General features: G+C 38.7%; 1 long non-coding RNA gene across 1 annotated transcript; it reads left to right on the top strand.

The window, feature by feature from the left end:
• Positions 1-605: 605 nt before the first annotated feature.
• LOC145169337 (uncharacterized) lies at positions 606-2,529 on the top strand. The gene is made up of 3 exons (XR_013742441.1): positions 606-860; positions 951-1,035; positions 2,368-2,529. It is a non-coding gene; the product is annotated as an uncharacterized LOC145169337 (long non-coding RNA).
• Positions 2,530-13,756: the final 11,227 nt, after the last annotated feature.

Below are 13,756 nucleotides of genomic sequence, written 5' to 3'. Positions count from 1 at the left end.
TAAATCATGGCTTAACGGGGTTTATGGACCTTTCGTTGCGAAGCCGGACACTCAAAAAGATCACAAACGAAACCTCTCACAATCTCTTTCACTCAACCTCTCTCTATTAAAATCTCTCCCAAATCTCTCCCGAATCTCTCCCAAATCTCTCTCAAAAGTTCCTTTAATTTTTTGTAATCATTCGGGCCATCCCGACCCTTAACTGGGTCAAAAACCACTTGAAACGGGGTAAAATAGGCTTAAGGACCCAAAACTGAAGCTTCAGGACCGAAGTCCCTGTCATAAAGGAAGACGACACACATTTGTCTGTCGTAAACTTACGACTCGCGTGTTTAGGACACGCAATGAGTATCAAGGAAGCCCCTGTCATAAAAGAAGACGACATGCATGTTTGCGTGTCATAATTTTTCCGGTTTTTCGACTACGACTTCGTTTTAACTCCGTTTTTCATTATTTTAACATGGGATTTTCACCCAAAACTTTATTTTATAAACTAAGGCCCCAAAATATATAAATCTCCAGGGTTTTTATAAAAATATATTAAAAGAATTGGTGGTTGGACTAATTATTGAGGGAATATTTGCTTTTCCTTATTTTATGACAAAAGCAAGCCACCACCACCTCACTCTATGATCATCCACTCTTTCCCACTACTCCTTGTCTCCTTAGTGGACCTTTACAACCAATCTCCAGCTCTTCCCACGTTCTAAGAGCTGGAGGATTGATCCTCTCTCCTCATTCTCCATAAAAACTCTTTCATTCTACACTTAGCAACCAAGAACACTCTCCAAAATTCTCTCATCTTTTCTCTTAACTTCAAGAACTTCAAGGCTTTCTCCAGGGATTTCTTTCTTCAATTAGTAAGTATCTTCATCATTCACATAATTATTAAACTCCATTCTACTCAAATCATTGATATCTTACACAAATTCCATCTTATTCGGTGTTAGATTCTCGAATCATCAAGACATCTTCTTAGTGTTCTTGGGTTGAACACTTCCTCTATCTCACTTTCATCTACTGAAATCACATAAGGTGAGTTCATACCCATACATTTACAAGTTTTTCTTAAGTTTTAAGGGGGGAATACAAGTAAAATCATCAAGAACACAATTAAACTTTTTCTAACAGATTGCATCAGAAAAGATGGACGTTAATCACGGACTGTTTTGGTCAACTTAAAAATTTTAGTTTTCAAAACTGTTTCAGGTGCAAGTAGTTCAAACTCTTAGCTTTAAAATGACTACTTGCACATCTCCAAATGATTTTTCTACAATTAATGGTGATTTTTACAAAACTGCCTGTCATTTCAGAGGCAAACCCGGACCAGTCTGTGATTATGAACATTTTCACCTCTGTTAGAGATCACTAAAAATCATGATAAAATTCACGAACAAACTAGACTCATATTCCAAACTCTCAAAATTTGCAGATTTGGATTTAGAGCTGTGATGATTTTTCTATAAATTTTCTAAGAACGGTAACAGAAACTGTTTTTAACGAAAAGTTGCTGTTAATTTCATTTCACCTTGTAACATGTTGAGCAAGGTGTATATCTTTATGTGACTATATGTTACTGCAATATATGATATTTTATCTTAATATTTAGACACACATCAGTTTACAAATGGATTTGGTCATATAAAATATAAAGAATAACAAGTGATACATTCAAACATTAAATAAACTATTTTGAATATGGTTTGCATACATTACCACGTACTACCCTTGGTTGATAAACCATAATAGGTATAGTTTATGATACATTACATAACACATACATTTAAAAAGGGTACATTTATACAAAGGATATTTTCATTAAGCAAGGTACGGCCATACGGTACCAAGTTTTCATAACACGTAATTCCGTTAATGACTTTGTGAGACATTTACTTCAAATTACCATTAAGTCCTGTATTGTAACCAGAGTCTCCTTGAGGGAGAGCGTGATACTTGTGTATAGATCTATATTGGGTTTGACAAACCCACACCTAAACTGCATGCAACAGTTAGACCGATAGGTCTGGGGTGACAAATGTCATAACATTTCCGACGCCTGAAGAACGTCGTTTTAGGCAACCGTGGTCATAGTATGGTTATAATAAACTCACATAAAGTATTAACAAACATTGGAATTTACGGGGACTTCATTAAAATTTAACGAGTTTATGTCGATTTAAACTTGCATTGTTTTACTATAAATATGACAAATTACTTGTACATTTCGGTCTTTGGGTTTTAAGACTACATTTACACATTAAGGAAAATATTGGATTTTTCTAACACAAATACTACTTTTACAAATGAAAAGCTTATGAACTCACCAACCTTTGTGTTGACACTTTTTCAAACAACTTGTATTCTCAGGAAATCATTAAACAGGTAATCAAGTGCTTTTGAGGATGGGACGCTAAGGCGTCTACTATTTCATATTTTATCAACATATTGTAATTGATTCGTAAACATGTAATTCATACAATGATGTAATTTTTTTTTCAATTATATATATGTTGGTTGTGTTTGCTTGAATTACTATTACAATTGCTGTTATGATACTATACATGAAGTCCTCCACCCCCGGACGTTTCCACCATCCTTGGTTTGGGGGTGTGACAGTATGGGACCGTACTACTGGAAACAGATGATCCGTACTTGATTCAAGGAGAGTTGTGATGAAACCAGGAAGCTTGTAGAGTTTGTGATCCCTTGATATATTTTGATGTGTATTCTGATGGTTTATATTTTCAGTATGGTGACTCTGTAAGGCCGACCGGTTGGTAGTTCTAGTACTGGGGAGGGCTCGGGCTCAGGTTCTAGAATCAGGCAACTGCATAACTAGAAGAGGGAGTTCATTTCATCTAATATTATGTATTGCATTCTTGAGCGGACTCCTGTGATCTTTGGTATGATCAAGGAGGGCATTCTGCATATTTTGGATGAGCGGTTGAGCTCATTTCGTTCTGAGATGGTGGCCTTGGTAGGGGCGCATTCATTGACCTTTAGGGAGTTCCGAGCGTGTGGGGCTCTGGACTACTACAAGGAGAAGAACCCGATAGCGAGTAGGAGATGGTTAGCAGATGTTGCTAACACTTTCCGCACCAGTAGTTTCCCCGAGGGGGCAAAGTTCAGACTTGCATCCTATCTTCTGAAGGACAGGGAACGAGACTAGTGGGAGGAGGTCGGGCGTTCCGTTGGTGATGATATTGTTGATTCCATGTCATGGGATGATTTTGTGACTAGGTTCAGGGCTGATTTTTCACCAGTGATTGAGGTACAACAGTTGGCACGAGAGTTTCAAGATCTCGGCCAGACTTCTGAGACGGTGGCTGAGATCACTGCAATGTTTCGAGAGAGGTCACTTTTGGTTCCGTAGTATGTGGCAGACGGGGAGATGAAGAAGGCGAGGTATCACGAGATGTTGAGGAGCGATATTTTGCAGTTTGTGAGCCGATCCAGTTGCAAGACACTGGAGGATATGATAGCAAGAGCCGGAGAGACGGAAATTAATATTAAGATGGAGAGGAAGAGGAAGCCAGATCAGGATAATGTTTCAGGGGGTTCAGGAAAGAGGCCGAAGGTTCAGGATTCGTGATCGAGAAGCCAGCAGGGTCGGAGCTGATGCGGTGTCACACCCCCAAACCAAGGATGGCGGAAACGTCCAAGGGTGGAGGACTTCATGTATGGTATCATAACAACAATTGTAATAGTAATTGAAGCAAACACAACCAACATATATATAATTGAAAAAGTTACATCATTGTATGAATTACATGTTTACGAATCAATTACAATATGTTGACAAAATATGAAATAGTAGACGCCTTAGCGCCCCATCCTCAAAAGCACTTGGTTACCTGTTTAATGATTTCTTGAGAATACAAGTTGTTTGAAAAAGTGTCAACACAAAGGTTGGTGAGTTCATAAGCTTTTGTTTGGTATTATTAAAAGCCTTTCGTTTGTAAAAGTAGTATTTGTGTTAGAAAATCCAATATTTTCCTTAAAATGTATATGTAGTCTTAAATTCAAAGACCGGAATGTATAAGTAACTTTTCTTACTTATAATAAATAATGTAAGTTTAAATCGACATAAACTCGTTAAATTTTAATGAAGTTCCCGTAAATTCCAATGTTTATTAATACTTTATGTGAGTTTATTATAACCATGCTATGACCAAGGTTGCCTAAAACGACGTTCTTCAGGCGTCGGAAATGTTATGACATTTGTCACCCCAGACCTATCGGTCTAACTTAGCATGCAGTTTAGGTGTGGGTTTGTCAAACCCAATATAGATCTATACACAACTATCACGCTCTCCCTCAAGGAGACTCTGGTTACAATACAGGACTTAATGGTAATTTGAAGTAAATGTCTCACAAAGTCATTAACGGAATTACGTGTTATGAAAACTTGGTACCGTATGGCCGTACCTTGCTTAATTAAAATATCCTTTGTATAAATGTACCCTTTTTAAATGTATGTGTTATGTAATGTTTCATAAACTATACCTATTATAGTTTATCAACCAAGGGTAGTACGTAGTAATGTATGCAAACTATATTCAAAATAGTTTATTAAATGTTTGAATGTATCGGTTGTACTTTGATTATAATCACTTGTTATTCTTTATATTTTATATGTCTAAATCCATTTGTAAACTGATGTGTGTCTAAATATTAAGAAAAAATGGCATATATTGCAATAACATATAATCACATAAAGATATACACCTTGCTCAACATGTTACAAGGTGAAATGAAATTGACAGCAACTTTTTGTTGTATACAGTTTATGTTACTGTTTTAGAAAATTTATAGAAAAATCATCAAAGCTCCAAATCCAAATCCACAAATTGTGAGAGTTTGGAATATGAGTCTAGTTTGTTCATAAATTTTATCATGATTTTTAGTGATCTCTAACAGAGGTCAAAATGTCCATAATCACAGACTGGTCCGGGTTTGCCTCTGAAATGATAGGCAGTTTTGTAAAAATCACCATAAATTGTAGAAACATCATATGGAGATGTGCAAGTAGCCATTTTAAAGCTAAGAGTTTGAAATACTTTCACCTGGAACAGTTTGGAAAACTAAAATATTTAAGTTGACCAAAACAGTCCGTGATTAAAGTCCATCTTTTCTGATGTAATATGTTAGAAAACGTTTAATTGTGTTCTTGATGATTTTACTTGTATTCCCCCCTTAAAACTTAAGAAAACATGTAAATGTAGGGGTATGAACTCACCTTATGTGGTTTCAGTAGATGAAAGTGAGAGAGAGGAAGTATTCAACCCAAGAACACTAAGAAGATGTCTTGATGATTCGAGAATCTAACACCGAATAAGATGGAATTTGTGTAAGATATCATTGATTTGAGTATAATGGAGTGTAATAATTATATGAATGATGAAGATACTTACTAATTGAAGAAAGAAATCCCTGGAGAAAGCCTTGAAGTTGAGAGAAAAGATGAGAGAATTTTGGAGAGTGTTCTTTGGTTGTTAAGTGTAGAATGAAAGGACTTTATGGAGAATGAGGAGAGAGGATCAATCCTCCAGCTCTTAGAACGTGGGAAGAGCTGGAGATTGGGTGTAAAGGTCCACTAAGGTGACAAGGAGTAGTGGGAAAGAGTGGCTGATCATAGAGTGAGGTGGTGGTGGTTTGCTTTTGCCATAAATTAAGGAAAAGCAAATATTCCCTCAATAATTAGTTCAACCACTAATTCTTTTAATATATTTTTATAAAAACCCTGGAGATTTATATAATTTGGGGCCTTAGTTTATAAAATAAAGTTTTGGGTGAAAATCCCACGTTAAAATAATGAAAAACGGAGTTAAAACGAAGTCGTAGTCGAAAAACCGGTAAAAAGGGGCCGTCTGCGAGACCTCTCGCATGGGCTGTCTGAGAGGCTTCTCATGCGAGGCTTCTGTCCTGAGAGGCTTCTAATGAGAGGCTTCGGTCCTGAGAGGCTTCTCATGAGAGGCTTCGGTCCTGAGAGGCTTCGGTCCTGAGAGGCTTCTCATGAGAGTTTTCGCTTCTAATAGGAGGGTTTTGGTTCCTTAAGGTTATTTTACCCGTTTTTACCCCGTTTCAAGTGGTTTTTGACCCGGTTAAGGGTCGGGATGGCCCGAATGATTACAAAAAGTTAAAGTAACTTTTGAGAGAGATTTGGGAGAGATTTGGGAGAAATTTCAAATAGAAAGAGATAGAGTGAAAACGATTTAGAGAGGTTTCATTTGTGATTAATTTGAGTGTCCGGCTTCACAACGCAAGGTTCGTAAACCCCGTTAAACCGTGTTTTAGTGCCGTACACACTCCCGATGAGTGTGCAATAATAATTTTATTTTATCGTTTTGGTTCAATGTTTACTGCATTTGAGACTTAGGAAATTCAACACACGAACTTTCCAAATAATGTTTCTCTCATTAAAATATTGCATTGTACAGTAATTACATAGTGTAAACCCTAATATACAAGGGTTAATTGAGTCGATTGGTTTTGACTTGTTAACTTTGTTTGACTTTGACTTGACTCAATTTTGACGGTTGTCACATCATCCCCCCGTTAGAAGGAATTTAGTCCCGAAATTTGCATTTGACTGGGACATCAAGAGTTTGGGAAAAGATGTGGGTATTTTTGTTTCATTTGATCTTCGCGTTCCCAGGTGAACTCAGGCCCTCGTTTAGCGTTCCAACGGACCTTCACGATGGGAATACGACTTTGTTTCGTTCGTTTGATTTCCCGATCCATGATTTCGACTGGTTCCTCCACGAAGTGGAGATTTTCGTTAACTTCGATTTCGTCGAGTGGTATTACGAGTGTCTCATCAGACAAACACTTCTTTAGGTTCGACACGTGAAATATGGGATGTACTTTGTCGAGTTCCTGAGGTAATCGAAGTTTGTATGCTACTCGCCCAATCCTGGCAAGGATTTCGAATGGCCCGATGTACCTTGGATTTAGTTTCCCGCGTTTGCCGAATCGTATCATTCATTTCCAAGGGGAAACTTTTAGTAGTACACGATCACCCACCTGGAATTCCAAGGGTTTGCGTCGTTTGTCTGCGTAACTCTTTTGCCCATCGCGAGACGCTTTCAGTCTTTCTCGAATTTGAACGATCTTTTCTGTGGTTTCCCTTATGATTTCAGGGCCAGTGAGGGTGCTATTAGAGACTTGCCCTCTAGCTAGCTGTGTATCCCCCACCTCAGCCCAACACAGGGGTGATCTGCATTTGTGACCATAAAGAGCTTCGAATGGAGCGACTTTGATGCTAGTATGATAGCTGTTATTGTAGGAGAATTCGATAAGCGGTAGATGGGTATCCCATGCTTTACCGAAGTCTATCACACAAGCTCTTAACATGTCTTCCAACGTTTGAATGGTTCGTTCGCTCTGTCCGTCGGTTTGTGGGTGGTAGGCCATACTCATGTCAAGCCTAGTTCCCAATGATTTTTGTAGAGACTGCCAAAACCGTGAGGTAAATCTACTATCTCTATCGGAGATAATGGATATCGGCACACCATGGAGTCGTACAATCTCTTTGATGTACGTTCTAGTCACCTTCTCCATCTTGTCGGTTTCTTTTATCGGTAGGAAGTGTGCTGATTTGGTCAATCTGTCTACGATTACCCATATGGTGTCAAGCCCGCCCGATGTCTTAGGCAGCTTGGTTATGAAGTCCATGGTTATTCGTTCCTACTTCCACTCAGGTATATCCGGCTGTTGTAATAGCCCGGATGGTTTCTGGTATTCGATTTTGACATTGGCGCAAGTCAGGCACTTGCTCACATAGGTAGCAATCTCAGCTTTCATGTTCGGCCACCAGTATAATTTCTTGAGGTCCAGATACATCTTATCCGACCCGGGATGGATGGAGTATCGAGTCTTGTGTGCTTCATTCATGACGACGTCTCGGAGTCCACCGAACTTCGGTGTCCAAATCCGGTTCATGATATAACGTGCTCCATCATCCTTGACTTCTAAGTTTTTATCCATTCCCCTTAATGTCTCTCCTGCCACCTTTTCTGGTTTCAAAGCTTCCAGTTGAGCTTCCTTGATTTGTATGGTCAGGTGGGAATGGATTGTCATTGTTAAGGATTTTACTCGGCGGCCCGAGTACTCCTTCCTGCTTAGAGCATCGGCCACTACATTGGCCTTGCCCGGATGATAATGAATTTCGCACTCGTAGTCATTCAGCAACTCTACCCATCTCCTCTGTCGCATGTTGAGCTCTTTCTGATTGAGGATATGCTAAAGACTTTTGTGATCAGTGAAGATAGTGCATTTCGTGCCGTAGAGGTAGTGTCTCCAGATCTTCAAAGCGAATACTACTGCTCCTAATTCCAGGTCGTGCGTAGTATAATTAACCTCGTGCGTCTTAAGCTGTCTTGATGCATACGCGATAACCTTCCCTCTCTGCATGAGCACACATCCGAGGCCTTGATTCGAAGCATCACAGTACACTACGAAGTCTTCGGTTCCCTCTGGGAGAGACAAGATCGGTGTTCTGCATAGGGCTTGTTTTAACATTTGGAAAGCAGCTTCTTGTTTCCAAGTATATGACCGTTTGTAAAAGTTTCACACATACTAATTTAGTCGGGACATAATTAATATATTTATGTTTTAAAAAGATCTTTATCGGTTACTTCATTAGTTGCAAAGTGCATACCAGTCATATGTGATTAAGATATAATAGTCCTTCGAATAGATGACCCTAACTCCAAGACCACAACAAACAAGGACATGAAGTGAAACAAAGATACATAAATTCTAAGTCTATAGCATCTTAGTTACATATGACCTTAGCGCATCCACTTAGCAGCTATTGATCTATAAATAAAGACCTATTTAATTCTCAGATAATTTATTATAGTAACACAAAATACTCCTATAGTATTTGTAAATGTTTAGTTTTGAGTTCTTAAAGTATCCTTTGTAGTGTGTTATTAGGTTTGTTAGATTTGTTGCCCATCCTGACCATCCCCCGGTATATGCAAGTCAATTCCCGGACAGATATAGTTGATCAGGCTATATCCTTCCCAGACTTAATCCACATATACTAAGGCATACTCAAAATGTTCAACTCTTCTTCTTTTGCTTTATGTTTTCGCTAGTTATGATACCATGCGAGCATGTAATGTATGTATGTATACTTTAATCAAGAAAATCATTTATTTTCTAAAAGTATATTTATTTGAAAAATGCACAAATCAGAGACTATTAGTCCCAATTGTGTTTATAGTTTGTATATCTTATGTGGTTTGATATACTTAATTCACTATAAACTGTGCTCTGATACCAATCTGTCACACCCCCAAACCAAGGATGGCGGAAACGTCCAGGGGTGGAGGACTTCATGTATAGTATCATAACAACAATTGTAATAGTAATTGAAGCAAACACAACCAACATATATGTAATTGAAAAAGTTACATCATTGTATGAATTACATGTTTACGAATCAATTACAATATGTTGACAAAATATGAAATAGTAGACGCCTTAGCGCCCCATCCTCAAAAGCACTTGGTTACCTGTTTAATGATTTCTTGAGAATACAAGTTGTTTGAAAAAGTGTCAACACAAAGGTTGGTGAGTTCATAAGCTTTTGTTTGGTATTATTAAAAGCCTTTCGTTTGTAAAAGTAGTATTTGTGTTAGAAAATCCAATATTTTCCTTAAAATGTATATGTAGTCTTAAATTCAAAGACCGGAATGTATATGTAACTTTTCTTACTTATAATAAATAATGTAAGTTTAAATCGACATAAACTCGTTAAATTTTAATGAAGTTCCCGTAAATTCCAATGTTTATTAATACTTTATGTGAGTTTATTATAACCATGCTATGACCAAGGTTGCCTAAAACGACGTTCTTCAGGCGTCGGAAATGTTATGACATTTGTCACCCCAGACCTATCGGTCTAACTTAGCATGCAGTTTAGGTGTGGGTTTGTCAAACCCAATATAGATCTATACACAACTATCACGCTCTCCCTCAAGGAGACTCTGGTTACAATACAGGACTTAATGGTAATTTGAAGTAAATGTCTCACAAAGTCATTAACGGAATTACGTGTTATGAAAACTTGGTACCGTATGGCCGTACCTTGCTTAATGAAAATATCCTTTGTATAAATGTACCCTTTTTAAATGTATGTGTTATGTAATGTTTCATAAACTATACCTATTATAGTTTATCAACCAAGGGTAGTACGTAGTAATGTATGCAAACTATATTCAAAATAGTTTATTAAATGTTTGAATGTATCGATTGTACTTTGATTATAATCACTTGTTATTCTTTATATTTTATATGTCTAAATCCATTTGTAAACTGATGTGTGTCTAAATATTAAGAAAAAATGTCATATATTGCAATAACATATAATCACATAAAGATATACACCTTGCTCAACATGTTACAAGGTGAAATGAAATTGACAGCAACTTTTTGTTGTATACAGTTTATGTTACTGTTTTAGAAAATTTATAGAAAAATCATCAAAGCTCCAAATCCAAATCCACAAATTGTGAGAGTTTGGAATATGAGTCTAGTTTGTTCATAAATTTTATCATGATTTTTAGTGATCTCTAACAGAGGTCAAAATGTCCATAATCACAGACTGGTCCGGGTTTGCCTCTGAAATGATAGGCAGTTTTGTAAAAATCACCATAAATTGTAGAAACATCATATGGAGATGTGCAAGTAGCCATTTTAAAGCTAAGAGTTTGAACTACGTTCACCTGGAACAGTTTTGAAAACTAAAATATTTAAGTTGACCAAAACAGTCCGTGATTAAAGTCCATCTTTTCTGATGTAATCTGTTAGAAAAAGTTTAATTGTGTTCTTGATGATTTTACTTGTATTCCCCCCTTAAAACTTAAGAAAACATGTAAATGTAGGGGTATGAACGCACCTTATGTGGTTTCAGTAGATGAAAGTGAGAGAGAGGAAGTATTCAACCCAAGAACACTAAGAAGATGTCTTGATGATTCGAGAATCTAACACCGAATAAGATGGAATTTGTGTAAGATATCATTGATTTGAGTATAATGGAGTGTAATAATTATATGAATGATGAAGATACTTACTAATTGAAGAAATAAATCCCTGGAGAAAGCCTTGAAGTTGAGAGAAAAGATGAGAGAATTTTGGAGAGTGTTCTTTGGTTGTTAAGTGTAGAATGAAAGGACTTTATGGAGAATGAGGAGAGAGGATCAATCCTCCAGCTCTTAGAACGTGGGAAGAGCTGGAGATTGGGTGAAAAGGACACTAAGGTGACAAGGAGTAGTGGGAAAGAGTGGCTGATCATAGAGTGAGGTGGTGGTGGTTTGCTTTTGCCATAAATTAAGGAAAAGCAAATATTCCCTCAATAATTAGTTCAACCACTAATTCTTTTAATATATTTTTATAAAAACCCTGAAGATTTATATATTTTGGGGCCTTAGTTTATAAAATAAAGTTTTGGGTGAAAATCCCACGTTAAAATAATGAAAAACGGAGTTAAAACGAAGTCGTAGTCGAAAAACTGGTAAAAAGGGGCCGTCTGCGAGACCTCTCGCATGGGCTGTCTGAGAGGCTTCTCATGCGAGGCTTCTGTCCTGAGAGGCTTCTAATGAGAGGCTTCGGTCCTGAGAGGCTTCTCATGAGAGGCTTCTCATGAGAGGCTTCGGTCCTGAGAGGCTTCGGTCCTGAGAGGCTTCTCATGAGAGTTTTCGCTTCTAATAGGAGGGTTTTGGTTCCTTAAGGTTATTTTACCCGTTTTTACCCCGTTTCAAGTGGTTTTTGACCCGGTTAAGGGTCGGGATGGCCCGAATGATTACAAAAAGTTAAAGTAACTTTTGAGAGAGATTTGGGAGAGATTTCAAATAGAAAGAGATAGAGTGAAAACGATTTAGAGAGGTTTCGTTTGTGATTAATTTGAGTGTCCGGCTTCACAACGCAAGGTTCGTAAACCCCGTTAAACCGTGTTTTAGTGTCGTACACACTCCCGATGAGTGTGCAATAATAATTTTTTTTATCGTTTTGGTTCAATGTTTACTGCATTTGAGACTTAGGAAATTCAACACACGAACTTTCCAAATAATGTTTCTCTCATTAAAATATTGCATTGTACAGTAATTACATAGTGTAAACCCTAATATACAAGGGTTAATTGAGTCGATTGGTTTTGACTTGTTGACTTTGTTTGACTTTGACTTGACTCAATTTTGACGGTTGTCACATGCGGGGAGAGCGTAAAGACGCACGGGGGACCGTGCAGGGGGCAGGGTGGTTCGGGCTGCTTCAAGTGCGGCCGGACGGGTCATTATACCAGGGATTGTACGGCTACCACCACCACCCCAGAATATGATTTGATTTGCTTTCATTGCAATTAGAGGGGCCACAAGAAGGCCCAATATCCGAGTTTGGCTGCTGTAGGGCCGGTGTCAGGACACGCTCCTACGACTCTTCGGATCACTGACGGCCGCCAGGGCAATATGGATGCACCTGTGGTGAAGAGCAAGGCTTTCTAGTTGACGGACGAGGATGTTCGCGCGACACCTGATGTGGTGACGGGTATGTATCTTCTCCTTATCTGTTTATTTATATTGAATTGCTTGCTTATATTTATGTGTTTCATTTTAGGATCATTCCTCGTGAACGGTATTTCTGCTTTGGTATTGTTTGATTCGGGGGCTACCCGATCCTTTGTATCGCTTGCTCTTAGCAAGAGGTTTGCTGGAGCTCCGGGAGAGCTAGATTTTTCGTTAGATGTCGAGATTGTAGATGATCGATATGTTTGGGTAGCGAGGGTTCATCGGGGTTGTATCCTTCAGGTGTTCAGCGAGCAGTATCCAATTAATTTTGTTCCCATCCCTTCGCGCGGGAACAAAGTTATTGTGGGTATGGATTGGTTGTGCCCCAATGGGGCGGTGATCGATTGTGAATAGCAGTTAGTTCATATTTGAACCCTAAGTGGGGGAGAGTTATTGGGTCACGGAGAGAGAGCTCAGAGTAGGCTGCTTTTGTGTTCAACAGCGAGGGCCAGACGTTATATTCAGCAGGGTTGTTCCCGATTTTTCGCCTATGTTATGGATACCCGAGATAAGGGTAAGGCAACCGTGGATGATGTGCCAATTGTACGGGATTATCCTGGTGTTTTTCCAGAGGATTTTCCTTGGGTGCCTCTGGAGAGGCAGGTTCAGTTCAGGATTGATCTGGTTCCATGTGCGGCTCTGATAGCCAAGGAACCGTATCGGTTGGCTCCTCCCGAGATGCAGGAGTTGTCTACACAACTGCAGGAGCTGTTAGACAAAAGATTTATCCAACCAAGCAGTTCGCCATGGAGAGCACCGATCTTGTTTGTGAAGAAGAAAGATGGGTCTCATCGTATGTGCATTGACTACCGGGAGCTGAATAAGGTAACAGTGAAGAACCGTTATCCACTCCCGAGAATTGATGATCTATTTGACCCACTTCAGGGTGCATCTTGGTTATCCAAGATTGATTTGCGTTCGGGTTATCATCAGATGAGGGTTAGAGATGAAGATGTGTAGAATACAGCTTTACGGACTCGTTATGGTCATTACGTGTTCGTGGTGATGCCTTTTGGGCTGACCAATGCTCCAGTCGCATTCATGGATCTCATGAACCGTGTGTGCAGGCCGATTCTAGATCGGTCTGTGATCGTATTTATTGATGATATCTTGGTCTATTCCAAGACTCGGGAGTAGCACTATGACCACTTGAGGGAAGTGCTAGAGACTTTGAGAAGGGA

The sequence above is a fragment of the Lactuca virosa genome, chromosome 4, assembly GCF_052849685.1.
Source record: "Lactuca virosa cultivar CGN04683 chromosome 4, Lactuca_virosa_CGN04683_v6, whole genome shotgun sequence".
Taxonomy (NCBI): Eukaryota; Viridiplantae; Streptophyta; class Magnoliopsida; order Asterales; family Asteraceae; genus Lactuca; species Lactuca virosa.
The sequence above is the reverse complement of the archived record's forward strand: the minus strand, read 5'-3'. Positions and strand labels throughout refer to the sequence as shown.